Here is a 12,905-nt window from a genome sequence, read left to right as displayed (position 1 = left end):
TGTGTTGCCTCCGAAACGTCGTTATTTTTTTATTTTATTTTTAATTAATTTTAATTTCATTTTTTATCTACATGGTGACTTTACCGAAAGAACTAAGAGTATGAATCCCTGCAGTCACGAAAGCTTTACATTGCTATCACGTCGTTTTCCGGACTGCAAGACGCGTCTTTTAATCCGGTAGATGTGGAGCTGTTAGCTGCACTGCAAACCCCGAAGAAACGAGTTGGATTCCCGCTGACGGCCAACGCCGGTGGCGATTATCTGCGCCGGTCATGGGACTCCCCCTAGGTCGACTCGGCCTCAAATGAGTACCCGGTGCGGTGTGTAGCTAAACATCGCCACTGCGGTGACAAAGGCGGCCGGGCGTGGTGCTGGCCACCCACCCACCTCGTGTGCCACAGTGCCGGCCTTCATAGGTGCTGCTCGCTAACAGCACTTGCCCCTACAGTCTGTTCAAGCCTATGCGGGGGATCTTTGCCTTTGTGTGTGTGTGTGTTAGTCACCCGATTTGTGTAACGTTATTGACACCAAGAGACCGCATACACATTCCGGTCGAGTATGGTGGCACGCAAGTCACGTTCACCGGAATTACAAACGCACGGATGATGTATATGATATGCATGCTTTGATTTCTCAAGTGTATTAATGTATAGCCAAAGTTTGGCCGTACCTTTGAAGGTTTTTTGTTTTGTTTGTTTGATGCTGTACGATAAAGGAATACCTCATGTTCACACGGAATGGATTTTTTTGTTTGTAACGAGAGCGCGCGCGTAAACCAAAGGTACAAAAAAACAAAGACTTTAAAGTTATCCCCCCTCTGGAATTGGCGTCGTCACGACACGAAGAAGGGGCCGATAGGGAAATCTCGCAGAGCCACGTTGAGAGGGAACGGCACCGTGGAAGCGGACACTGCAGAGCTACCACTGAAATCTCTTCTCCTCTTCCTCCTCCTCCTCCCACGTCTTCCTCCACTCTCTCAACATTTCCCTTATCGATTTATTTGAACGAGCAAGCAACAACAAAATTTGAGCATTTGAAATTTACGAGAATTTGTATTCTTTTTTTTTTACATCAATGAACCCGAAGATTGAGTGAACGCCGTGCCGATTGCGACCGCAAGACTCAGTGCCGACCTCTCTTTCTCCGTGGTGCGAGAGAGACGTGATGGTTGGTGCCGACGATAAAACTGTGATAGGAACAATGCTCTAAGTCCATTGTTAGGTACCGTCGTTTGTCACTCAACGCTCATGACGGATTCGTAGTAACAATGACAATTAAAAAAATTAACCCGTAAAAACTATGCAGTCTATTCTTAGTCTTAAGCCTCACCTTACCATATTAATTAAAAAGTGTGCCGTAATTGGCCCTTCCTCTCTTCAACCATTATATATACGGAGTGGTAGCTCTTGCAATCTCTCACTTACTTGATACAGCTGTCGTGGCTGTGACGGTTCCACCTGAAGACGGAAGCTTGTGTTGCCTCCGAAACGTCGTGATTTTTATTTTATTTTACTTTTATTCATTTTAATTTTTTACCTACGTGACTTTACCGAAAAAACCTAAGAATACTTAAAACGAGAGGCAATGCAGTTATTTCATGGCTATAATGTGCGTACATTGAACTTATTTCACACCGTACGTAGCCAAACGTGCTAACCGGAGGTGCGGTGGAAGGGCAGCAAACTTAACACAAAATCAGCTCTTGAAGAAATTAGTTTTTCTATCTCGATGACGCTTTAAAAGTGCATCGTAGCTCTCAGCGGCATCCTAATATCGGAAGGAAGAGCGTTCCAGACGGCCGCAAAAGCAGCGCGTCTTGCCAGCCGGCAGTGGCTTGATCGAAGGAATAGAACAGCTTCACCTGCACTTTGAACCCCCCGAAGGCAACACTTAAAACAACAAGATGCAGGGATTCATCTTCTTGGTTCTTTCGGTGAAGTCACGTAGAAGGGAAATAATAAAATAAGAAAAATATAACATAATAAAATAATGTTTTATTTTTTAATAAAATAATAAAAATAAAACATAATAAAATAATGTTTTACTTTTTTTATTTTATTATTTCCCTTCTACGTGACTTTACCGAAAGAACCAAGAAGATGAATCCCTGCAGTCACGAAAGCTTTAAATCGAAAAGATGCAGTGCAGTTCTCCCATGGTTATAAAAGTGACCGTCATCGAAAAACCCGCCCACGTGACGCACATCAAGCGTGCGAGAATAGGTGTTTACCTTTTCTGGCGATAAAACAGCTGTGTTAAGATGTTAAAACACCCAACAGAAACGTTTTGCAAGGAATCAAAGTTCAAAGTTCATTTATTAGGTATAGCTCTGTGAGCCATTCCGCTCTTGAATCGGGTGCAACCGCAACAAACAAAAATTAACCCGTAAAAACAAAATTTTTCACTCTAAATCCTTTATATGCGTGGCGGCTAGAGTCCTCTCGTCCTCTGGCTTGAGATGGCTGCCACCTATGGGTCAGATGATTGTCTGCCAGTATTAAGCAATTGGTAATTAAATATTTAATTTGTTTTCCCTAAACAGTGTAAAATTTTGGAAAAAAAATTTCGCGAACATTAATTGTCTCGCACAACGAGTCTGTGTGCAAAATGTCAGCTCGATTGGATCACGGGAAGTGGGTTAAAAAACGACCGAAAGATTTGCACGGTCGTAAGCAAGCAATCAAGCACGCAAGCACGCAAGCAAGCGAACTTAATATGAAGGATTTAAAAAAACAAAAACATAAACAAGAAAACATCTTAAAGTGACTATGTGACTATGTGCAAACAGAAAATCCAAGAAAAGACAGCAAAATATTGCAGAAAAATCACCGTACACCAACCCTGTGCAAATATCCCAGTGGGATGCAAGTCAAACAGCAACAACCACAAGACAACTTAGATTAAGAATCATGTCTGCATTAACCACATATGCATGTGGTCAACATGCAAACAAAAGAAACATGCCCTGGTAAGTGTACGATGCACCAAGGCAGCAGACATCGTGGCTATCGCGATCTTCACCTGAAGACGGGCGCTTGTGTTGCGATCGAAACGTCGCCATTTATTTCGTTTCATTTCTACCGATGTGACTTTACCGAAAGAACCAAAGACTATGATGCATTGTCTTTGAAACTGATAGGTCCACACCGGAGACAGCTTTCTTTAGAGCCACGAGGCTCAAACATTGTTTGAGACGAGGCTCTCACCTGAAGGCGATTGCTTGTGTTGCGATCGAAACGTCGTGATCTATTGTTTTTTTATTTACTTGACTTCACTGAAAGACCCAATCGCTTAGTGTTAGACCAGAGGAAGCCAGAAGGCGATTCCTTGCAAAAAGTTTCTGCTTGGTGTTTGAACATATTAACACCACTTTTTTATTGCCACAAAGGGAAACAAACTTTTTTTTGTTCATATGCAGGTGGCTGTGGGTTCGATCCCAACCATTGACACCTGCTGTATATTTGGAGTTTTCGTCTCTCTCTCTTTCTGTCTTCCCCGTGGTCGCGTGGATTTTTTTCCGGGTCCTCCGGTTTTTAAATCCTTTATATTAAGTTCGCTTGCTTGCTTAGGACCGTGCAAATCATTCGGTCGTTTTTAACCCACTTCCCGTGATCCAATCGAGCTGACATTTTCCACACAGACTCGTTGTGCGTGACAATGCATTTTCGTGAAAAAAATTTTCCAAAATTTTACGCTTTTTAGGACAAAAATATTATATTTAATTACCAATTGCTTAATGGTGCAATGCAATCATCTGACCCATAGGTGGCAGCCATCTCAAGCCAGAGGACGAGAGGACTCTAGCCGCCACGCATATAAAGGATTTATAGTGAAAAACTTTGTTTTTACGGGTTATACTTATTTCACGTGCGTTTAGAGTATTTGGCCGCTGTAAATGTTCCACGCGATAAGCCACTTCGTTGGACTATCATTTGTGGCCAGGTCGCTTGTGAAAAATTAGCTACGTAGCTCAGTGGGCCTTACCTGGTAAAGTACAAAATAGTTGAGAATAGGTTTTTTCCCCTTTTATCTGGCAACAAAACAGATGTTGAGTTTACACCGTTGGTACCTCATTTGCCAGTAAAAAATATGATAATTGTTTTTTTACCATTTAATCTGGCAACAAAACTGACACATTTTTTACGAGGAGTCATGTTTGCATAGACCACAATACCTGCAGTCATAATGCAAACAAAGAACACAACTCTGATAATGGATGCACTGTCCTTGAAGTTGATTGGTCCACACCCGAGACAGCTTTCCTTAGAGCCTAGTCTCACATGGTGTTGGACCAGATGACGCCAAAAGGCGCACAACTCAAAGACAATGCACCATCAGAGTATGAGAGCTCAACTTCAAGGACAGTGTATACATTATCAGAGTTATGTTTTTTGTTTGCATTATGACTGCAGGTATTGTGGTCTATGCAAACATGACTCCTCGTAAAAAAGGTGTCAGTTTTGTTGCCAGATAAAAGCGTAAAAAAACAATTATCAGATGTTGAGTTATTAAAACACCAAACTGAAACCTTTTACAAGGAATCATGTTGCTGCATTAACCACAATACTTGTGGTCAAAATGCAAACAAAAAACACACGCTCTGCTGAGCCTCGTCTCAAACGGTGTTAGACCAGAGGACGCCAATAGGCGTACACAGCACAAGGACAATGCCACTATCAGTGGAATGAGAGCTCGGGGTGAGCATCTTCATCATGGGACCTCCTTTGCCAGTACCCCTTTCATCTGGCAACAAAACGCCTTTCGGCTGAGCCGTAGGACAAAGACGATCACAGCGCCGCGCGTTTAAGGATCGTATTCTTAGGTTTTTTTCGGTAAAGTCACGTAGGTAAAACATTAAAATTAATAAAAGCAAAATAAAATAAAAATCACGACGTTTCGGAGGCAAAACAAGCTTCCGTCTTCAAATAGGAACCGTCACAGCCACGATAGCTGTATCAAGTAAATGAGAGATTGCAAGAGCTACCACTCCGTTTATATAATGGTTGGAGAGGGGGGAAGGGCCAAGTACAGCACGCTGTGCTTAAGAGGGTGAGCCTTTGTTAAGGATCGCTTCTGCGGCCGTCTGGAACGCTCTTCCTTCCGATGACCAGAAGCCACTGCGAGCTACGCACGTTTAAGTCATCAAGGGGTTGAAAACTCATTTCTGAGCCACGGTCGGCTGCGTATGTTTCGATAGAAGCTAAAAAAAAAGATCCCCCGTGTAGCCTTGACAGACTGTAGGGGCAAGTGCTGTTAGCGAGCACCTATGAAGGCCGGAACGGTAAACGACGGGGTGGGTGGCCAGCACCACGCCCGACCGCTTTTGTCTCCCCAGTGGCGATGTTTACTACACACCGCACCAGCTGCTCATTTTGAGGCTGAGTCGACCTAGGGGGTGGCCCAGTACCGGCTCGGAAAATCGTCGCCGGTGTTGGCCGTGAGCGGGAATCGAACCCGTGTCGCCGGGTTTGTAGCGCAGCGCTAACCGCTGCACCACCGCTCCCCGCGACAGAAGCTCAACAACGCGTTGATACGCGCGCGTACTTACGTTGCGGGAGTTAAAACAGTCAGCGCGACCAGCCACACAAATATATCAATTGCACAGAGGGGCCTGCCCGTACAGCCGAGGCATCATCCAACAACGGCTCCCACTCGCCAAACAGGTCTCGACAGCGAACGCGTAACGCCGCGGGAGAGAAACGAAATGTATAGTGCCCGTGTAATTTTTTTTTTCTTCCGAAAAACACACACAGACAGAGAAAGCCAACGCAATTATTGACTCCCGAGGGGGCATGCAGTGACATGGATGGGGTGGTGGAACAAGCGAGTTTTTTGAGTGCCCGTGTCTCGTTCGTGGGTCTCCTGGGAACTTTTTTTGCTCAGGGGCGTGCGTTCACTGCTGCCTAAGGAATTGGGTTTTTTTTTATCCTTTATATTAAGTTCGCTTGCTTGCGTGCTTGCGTGCTTGCTTGCTTGCTTACGACCGTGCAAATCTTTCGGTCGTTTTTTAACCCACTTCCCGTGATCCAATCGAGCTGACATTTTGCACACAGACTCGTTGTGCGAGACAATTAATGTTCGTGAACATTTTTTCCCAAAATTTTACACTGTTTAGGGAAAACAAATTAAATATTTAATTACCAATTGCTTAATACTGGCAGACAATCATCTGACCCATAGGTGGCAGCCATCTTCAAGCCAGAGGACGAGAGGACTCTAGCCGCCACGCATATAAAGGATTTATAGTAAAAAACTTTGTTTTTACGGGTAAATTTTTTTAATCCGCGTTTGTTGCAGACTTTTCGAGGTTGAAATTCGGTGGGAGTGGGCCCACCCTGGTTAATACCTACTTGAGCGCGCCTGTGTGTGGTGCTGGCCATACACCCCGATCGTGTGCCGTTCCGGCCTTCATGGGTGCTGCTAGCTAACAGCGCTTGCCCCAACAGTCTGTGCAAGGCTATAGGGGGACTTTTCGATTTAAAGCTTTCGTGACTGCAGGGATTCATCTTCTTGGTTCTTTCGGTAAAGTCACGTAGAAGGAAAATAATAAAATAATACAAATAAAACATAATAAAATAATTCTCACGACGTTTCGGCCACAACGCAAGCAGCCGTCTTTCCTTCTACGTGACTTTACCGAAAGAACCAAGAAGATATACGGGGGATCTTTGCCTTTGTGTCAGTGTAGCGGTTAGAACGCCGCTCACGGCCAACACCGCCAGTGACGATTATCTGAACCGGTCCTGGGCCCCCCCCTAGGTCGACTCAGCCTCAAATGAGTACCTGGTGCGGTGTGCAATAAACATCGCCACTGGGAGAGACAAAGGCGGCCGGGCGCGGTTGCTGGCCACCCACCCCCTCGTGTGCAACGGTGCCGGCCTTCGTAGGTGCTCGCGAACAGCACTTGCCCCAATAGTCTGTTACAGGCTACACGGGGGATCTTTGTCGTTGTTATTAACTGGTAAAATAAAATCCTCCTGCGGCGGTCTGCTTCGCGATGGACTGTTGCAAAGATTCCGTGATCTTCTTGGTTCTTTCGGTGAAGTCACGTAGAATGGAAATAATAAAATAATAAAAACAAAACGTAATTAAATATTATGTTTTATTTCAATAAAAATAAAACATAATAAAAACATAATAAAATATAATGTTTTATTTTAATGAAAAGAAAACATAATAAAATATTATGTCTATATTTTTATTATTTTATTATTTTCATTCTACGTGACTTTACCGAAAGAACCAAGAAGATGAATCCCTGCAGTCACGAAAGCTTTAAATCGAAAGATTCCGTGATCGTTTATCGAAGGAGAATGTGGTGAGCCACTGGGGAAAGTTTACTCGTTTGGGAAACACATTGCAATCATGGTGCCCAGTACGGTTCTGTGGAGCAAGGCCGTAGTCATGAAGTCAACATTGGGGGGGACCAAATCTTTCAGGGTATCTGGGGGTCCCAACGCAGAATAAGTATAACCCGTAAAAACAAAGTTTTTCACTATAAATCCTTTATATGCGTGGCGGCTAGAGTCCTCTCGTCCTCTGGCTTGAGATGGCTGCCACCTATGGGTCAGATGATTGTCTGCCAGTATTAAGCAATTGGTAATTAAATATTTAATTTGTTTTCCCTAAACAGTGTAAAATTTTGGAAAACATTTTTCACGAACATGAATTGTCTCGCACAACGAGTCTGTGTGCAAAATATCAGCTCGATTGGATCACGGGAAGTGGGTTAAAAAACGACCGAAAGATTTGCACGGTCGTAAGCAAGCAAGCAAGCGCTCAAGCACGCAAGCAAGCAAGCAAGCGAACTTAATATAAAGGATTAAAAAATATCAAATTTTAAAAACTCATTTCCTGCCTAAAATATTAAAAAATTCACTAACACATGGGATGGACTTTTTTTTTATTTTTGTACAATAAAGTCTAATAGTGTATTGTAATACATTGCTCTGTTTTTACTTTTTTTACCATTTCTTCTTTCATTGTATGTAATGGCAGAGATTAGGGATTAATAAAGTACAAACATAACCACAATTACATGAACAGAAATCGATGCATTGATTTATCTGAAGACAAGTCAAGATATTGTGGCCAGGGTTTAGCAAATTTTTGTTTTTATTTACATAGCATAGCAATTATTTTAGCAATATATTGGGGAGGGGGGCATTTTGAGCATATTTTAATATTGTGGGTGGGATGTGTGTCCCCCAATTTATATTATAATTACGGCCTTGCTGTGGAGAGAGAGATAAAAAAAAACGTGGATTGGAATACGAACGGCAGATCATATTCTTAGGTTTTTTCGGTAACTTTACGTGACTTTACCGAAAAAACCTAAGAATATGAATCCTTGCAGTCACGAAAGCTTCAAATCTAGAACGGCAGATCTTCCACAGGGCCCAATTCTTGAGACGATAATGTCACCATCAACCAGACGACAGAACATCGGTCAACCGTATTGGGAAGCCAATGAGAGCTATGCACTTTTATATCAATCATCTGGAATGAACAACTCAGAATCGGAATATTTATTTAGAGTTTCAGTTCAGTTTTCAGTTTCATTTATTAGGATTTACCATGTGAGCCATTCGGCTCTTGATTTGGGTTCAAGCGCAACAAACAATAAAATTACAAGATGCACCTAAAATTCATTGTACACAAATCTAAACATCACGTACGTAGCAAACAATTAAATCCTATGGGAAAAAGCACAACCCGTTCATGCTGCGTACACAAAGTGCAAAAAATTCCATTTTGATACCAATAACAATCATAATACAATACAAATCTACACTAAATAAAAAAAATCGGGCCAAACCAAGCCCCCTCTAAAACTTACTAAAACAATGCTATGTAAACAACGTAACAGTTTTCCCAACAAATGTGATTAAAAGTTTACAATAGCGACACACACAACACACATCCTTTCTAGATTTGAAGCTTTCGTGACTGCAAGGATTCATACTCTTAGGTTTTTTCGGTAAAGTTATGTAGGTAAAAAAAATATTTAAAACAATTCACTATTTATTTTTTATTATTTTATTTCTATTATTATTTCTATTATTATTATTTTATTTATTTTTATTGATTTTTACCTACCGAAAAAACCTAAGAGTACAACACACATCACTAAACATAGCATCCTCCGCTAGCTGCATAAGTCAATCCATAGCAGCCGGATAACAATAGCATCAATAGGAATCCGATGAGCGATGAAGATCTTTTTAAATCCTTTATATTAAGTTCACTTGCTTGCTTGCTTGCTTACGACCGTGCAAATCTTTCGGTCGTTTTTTAACCCACTTCCCGTGATCCAATCGAGCTGACATTTTGCACACAGACTCCGTTGTGCATGACAATTTATTTTCGTGAAAATTTTTTTCAAATTTTTTTTTTATATTTAATTTAAAATACCAATGTGATAAAAATGAAACTCTTACTCAAGAAAAACAGAAATGAATAATAAAATTAAACCGATGCCACGCATATAAAGGATTTATAGTGAAAAACTTTGTTTTTACGGGTTAATTTTTTCCACAGGTGTTCAGTAAGGGGGTCACGGGGTGAGATCATTACAACAACAAACACGACAAAAACACCACAGTGGTGCAAAGGGGCCGCCCATAAATGACGTCACGCACCTAGGGGGAGGGGGGGGGGGGTCAGACATTTGTGACGATGTGTGACGAGGGGGGGGGGGGGTTGAGAAATGTGACGTCACATCAAAATGCGCAACTTTTAATTAATATAGACAACACGTTCTACTTAATTAAATATACTTTTTAATAAATGTTTTCTCCTACAACATCAGAGTGCAGCGCCACATTAAATACGCACTATAATGACAATAGTTTAAAGCGATTTTAAGCATCTTTAATTTTCAAAATGGAAATATGTTTTTTTTTGGGGGGGGGGGGGGGCAGAGCTTTGTGACGTCACATTTGGGGGGGGGGTCTGACTTTTTGTGACGTCACGTGACGGGGGAGGGGTCAAAAATCGTCCAAAAATGTGTGACGTCATTTATGGCGCCATAGTACCGTACAATGATGCATGTTGCTGCACCGCCCTCTGCTGGCCACAAAGTTGCCTAACATTAAATTTCGATTTAAAGCTTTCGTGACTGCAGGGATTAATCTTCTTGGTTCTTTCGGTAAAGTCACGTAGAAGGGAAATAATAAAATAATAAAAATAAAACAAAATAAAATTTCGATTTAAAGCTTTCGTGACTGCAGGGATTCATCTTCTTGGTTCTTTCGGTAAAGTCACGTAGAAGGGAAATAATAAAATAATAAAAATAAAACACATTACAAGCAGACGGCTGCTTGTATTGTGGCCGAAATGTCGTGAGAATTATTTTATTATGTTTTATTTTTATTATTTTATTACTTCCCTTCTACGTGACTTTACCGAAAGAACCAAGAAGATTAATTTTACAGTCCCAGCGATGCACATCAGCGGATCATCATTTAATCGCTCCATCTCCTCCCATGGACATCCTCTAGCGCGCGGGCTGATACTCCGGGCTGAGTCTCTAATTTTATTTATCTACCTACGTGACTTTACCGAAAGAACCAAAGAGTATGGATCCTTGCAGTCACGAAAACTTCAAATCTCGATCATATCTAGATTGAGTCTCTGACATCGGGAGAAGGTTCTTCCGGAAGATGTTGTCACTCGAACGGACGGTAGACATCTTCCGGAAGACACGGTATCAATCTTCCGGAAGATGGGTCCTGAACAGTCGGTAGATATCTTCCGGAAGACACGGTATAAATCTTCCGGAAGATGAGTCCTGAACAGTCGGTAGATATCTTCCGGAAGATATGGTATCATCTTCCGGAAGATGGGTCCTGAACAGTCGGTAGATATCTTCCGGAAGATTTGGTAGATTTAATATTCCGGAAGATGTTATCATTTGAACGGCCGGTAGACATCTTCCGGAAGACAACGGTAGAATCTTCCAGAAGACACGGTAGCAACTTACCGGTAGAGGTCACTCGAACGGCCGGTAGATATCTTCCGGAAGATTTGGTAGAATTATTCCGGAAGATGTTGCCACTCGAACGGCCGGTAGATATCTTCCGGAAGACATGCTAGATATCTTCCGGAAGACGTAACTCGAACGGTTGGTAGATATCTTCCGGAAGACGTTACCACTCGAACGGTTGGTAGATATCTTCCGGAAGACGTCACTTGAACGGTTGGTAGATATCTTCCGGAAGATGTTACCACTCGAACGGCCGGTAGATATCTTCCGGAAGATGTTACCACTCGAACGGCCGGTAGATATCTTCCGGAAGATGTTGCCAGTCGAACGGCCGGTAGATATCTTCCGGAAGATGTTACCACTCGAACGGTTGGTAGATATCTTCCGGAAGACATGCTAGAAATCTTCCGGAAGATGTCACTCGAACGGCCGGTAGATATCTTCCGGAAGACATGCTAGATATCTTCCGGAAGACGTCACTTGAACAGTTGGTAGAAGTCTTCCGGAAGATGTTGCCACTCGAACGGCCGGTAGATATCTTCCGGAAGATGTTGCCACTCGAACGGCCGGTAGACATCTTCCGGAAGATGTTGCCACTCGAACGGCCGGTAGATATCTTCCGGAAGATGTTGCCACTCGAACGGCCGGTAGATATCTTCCGGAAGATCCACAGTATCAGAAGCAGCGTCGAAACGAGGGCGGCTATGTCAGAGTAAATTGCTTTAATCTCCGGACAGGTGACTATCGTTTTTTTATTTCTAAACAATGTTGGGCAACGCTAACGTTATTTCATACATTAGAATTGTCAAAGTTACAACGTATTGTATATTTTTTAAGGCTTATCGCAATGCACCTCGCTAGAATAGCGCCCTAGGCCTCGGGTTGCTAAGCAACCCGTTAAAACGGCGCTTAAAGATCTTATTTACGTTTACACTTAAAGTACACCTCGATTTAAAGCTTTCGTGACTGCAAGGATTAATATTAATGGTTCTTTCGGTAAAGTCACGTAGAAGGGAAATAATAAAATAATAAAAATTATATATATATATTATTTTATTATGTTTTATTTTATTATTTTATTATTTCCCTTCTACGTGACTTTACCGAAAGAAACAAGAAGATAAAGTAAACCTTTCACGTATATATATATTCTTTGCAACGCTTTGTTTTAATGTAGCCGCGCTAGTTTGAAGCCGAGTTAACGACCGGTTCGCACCTGTGGATCATTTAAGGCTGAGTCGACTTAGCCGAAGGCTTCAGTGGATAATCGTTTAAGGCTGAGTCGACCTAGGGGAGTCCCAACAGCGCCAGTAAATTATTCTGCAGACATCAAATCACCCTCGACGAACAAAACGGCTCTCAGACACCCGAAGTACTCATCTTCTTGTTTCTTTCGGTAAAGTCACGTAGAAGGGAAATAATAAAATAATAAAATAAAACATTATAACATTTCGATTTAAAGCTTCTTTCGTGACTGCAGGGATTCATCTTCTTGTTTCTTTCGGTAAAGTCACGTAGAAGGGAAATAATAAAATAATAAAAATAAAACATTATAACATTTCGATTTAAAGCTTTCGTGACTGCAGGGATTCATCTTCTTGGTTCTTTCGGTAAAGTCACGTAGAAGGGAAATAATAAAATAATAAAATAAAACATTATAACATTTCGATTTAAAGCTTTCGTGACTGCAGGGATTCATCTTCTTGGTTCTTTCGGTAAAGTCACGTTGAAGGGAAATAATAAAATAATAAAAATAAAACATAATAAAATAATAAAAATAAAACATAATAACATTTCGATTTAAAGCTTTCGTGACTGCAGGGATTCATCTTCTTGGTTCTTTCGGTAAAGTCACGTTGAAGGGAAGTAATAAAATAATAAAAATAATATATATATTATTTTATTATATTATTTTATA

General features: G+C 41.6%; 1 protein-coding gene across 3 annotated transcripts in view; it reads left to right on the top strand.

Annotated features, from left to right (window-relative positions):
* Positions 1-11,646: 11,646 nt before the first annotated feature.
* Positions 11,647-12,905, top strand: part of LOC133360368 (centrosomal protein of 290 kDa-like) — a 102,056-nt gene continuing 100,797 nt past the window's right edge. For all 3 annotated transcript variants that reach the window (XM_061579052.1, XM_061579051.1, XM_061579049.1), the window contains exon 1: positions 11,647-11,724. The gene's annotated coding sequence lies outside the window, so the exon portion shown is untranslated. The remainder of the gene's footprint in view (positions 11,725-12,905) is intronic.

This window comes from Lethenteron reissneri, chromosome 68 (genome assembly GCF_015708825.2).
Source record: "Lethenteron reissneri isolate LAM-NWPU_2019-01 chromosome 68, ASM1570882v1, whole genome shotgun sequence".
Taxonomy (NCBI): domain Eukaryota; kingdom Metazoa; phylum Chordata; class Hyperoartia; order Petromyzontiformes; family Petromyzontidae; genus Lethenteron; species Lethenteron reissneri.
Note: the sequence above shows the minus strand (reverse complement) of the source record. Positions and strands in the feature narration are given on the sequence as shown.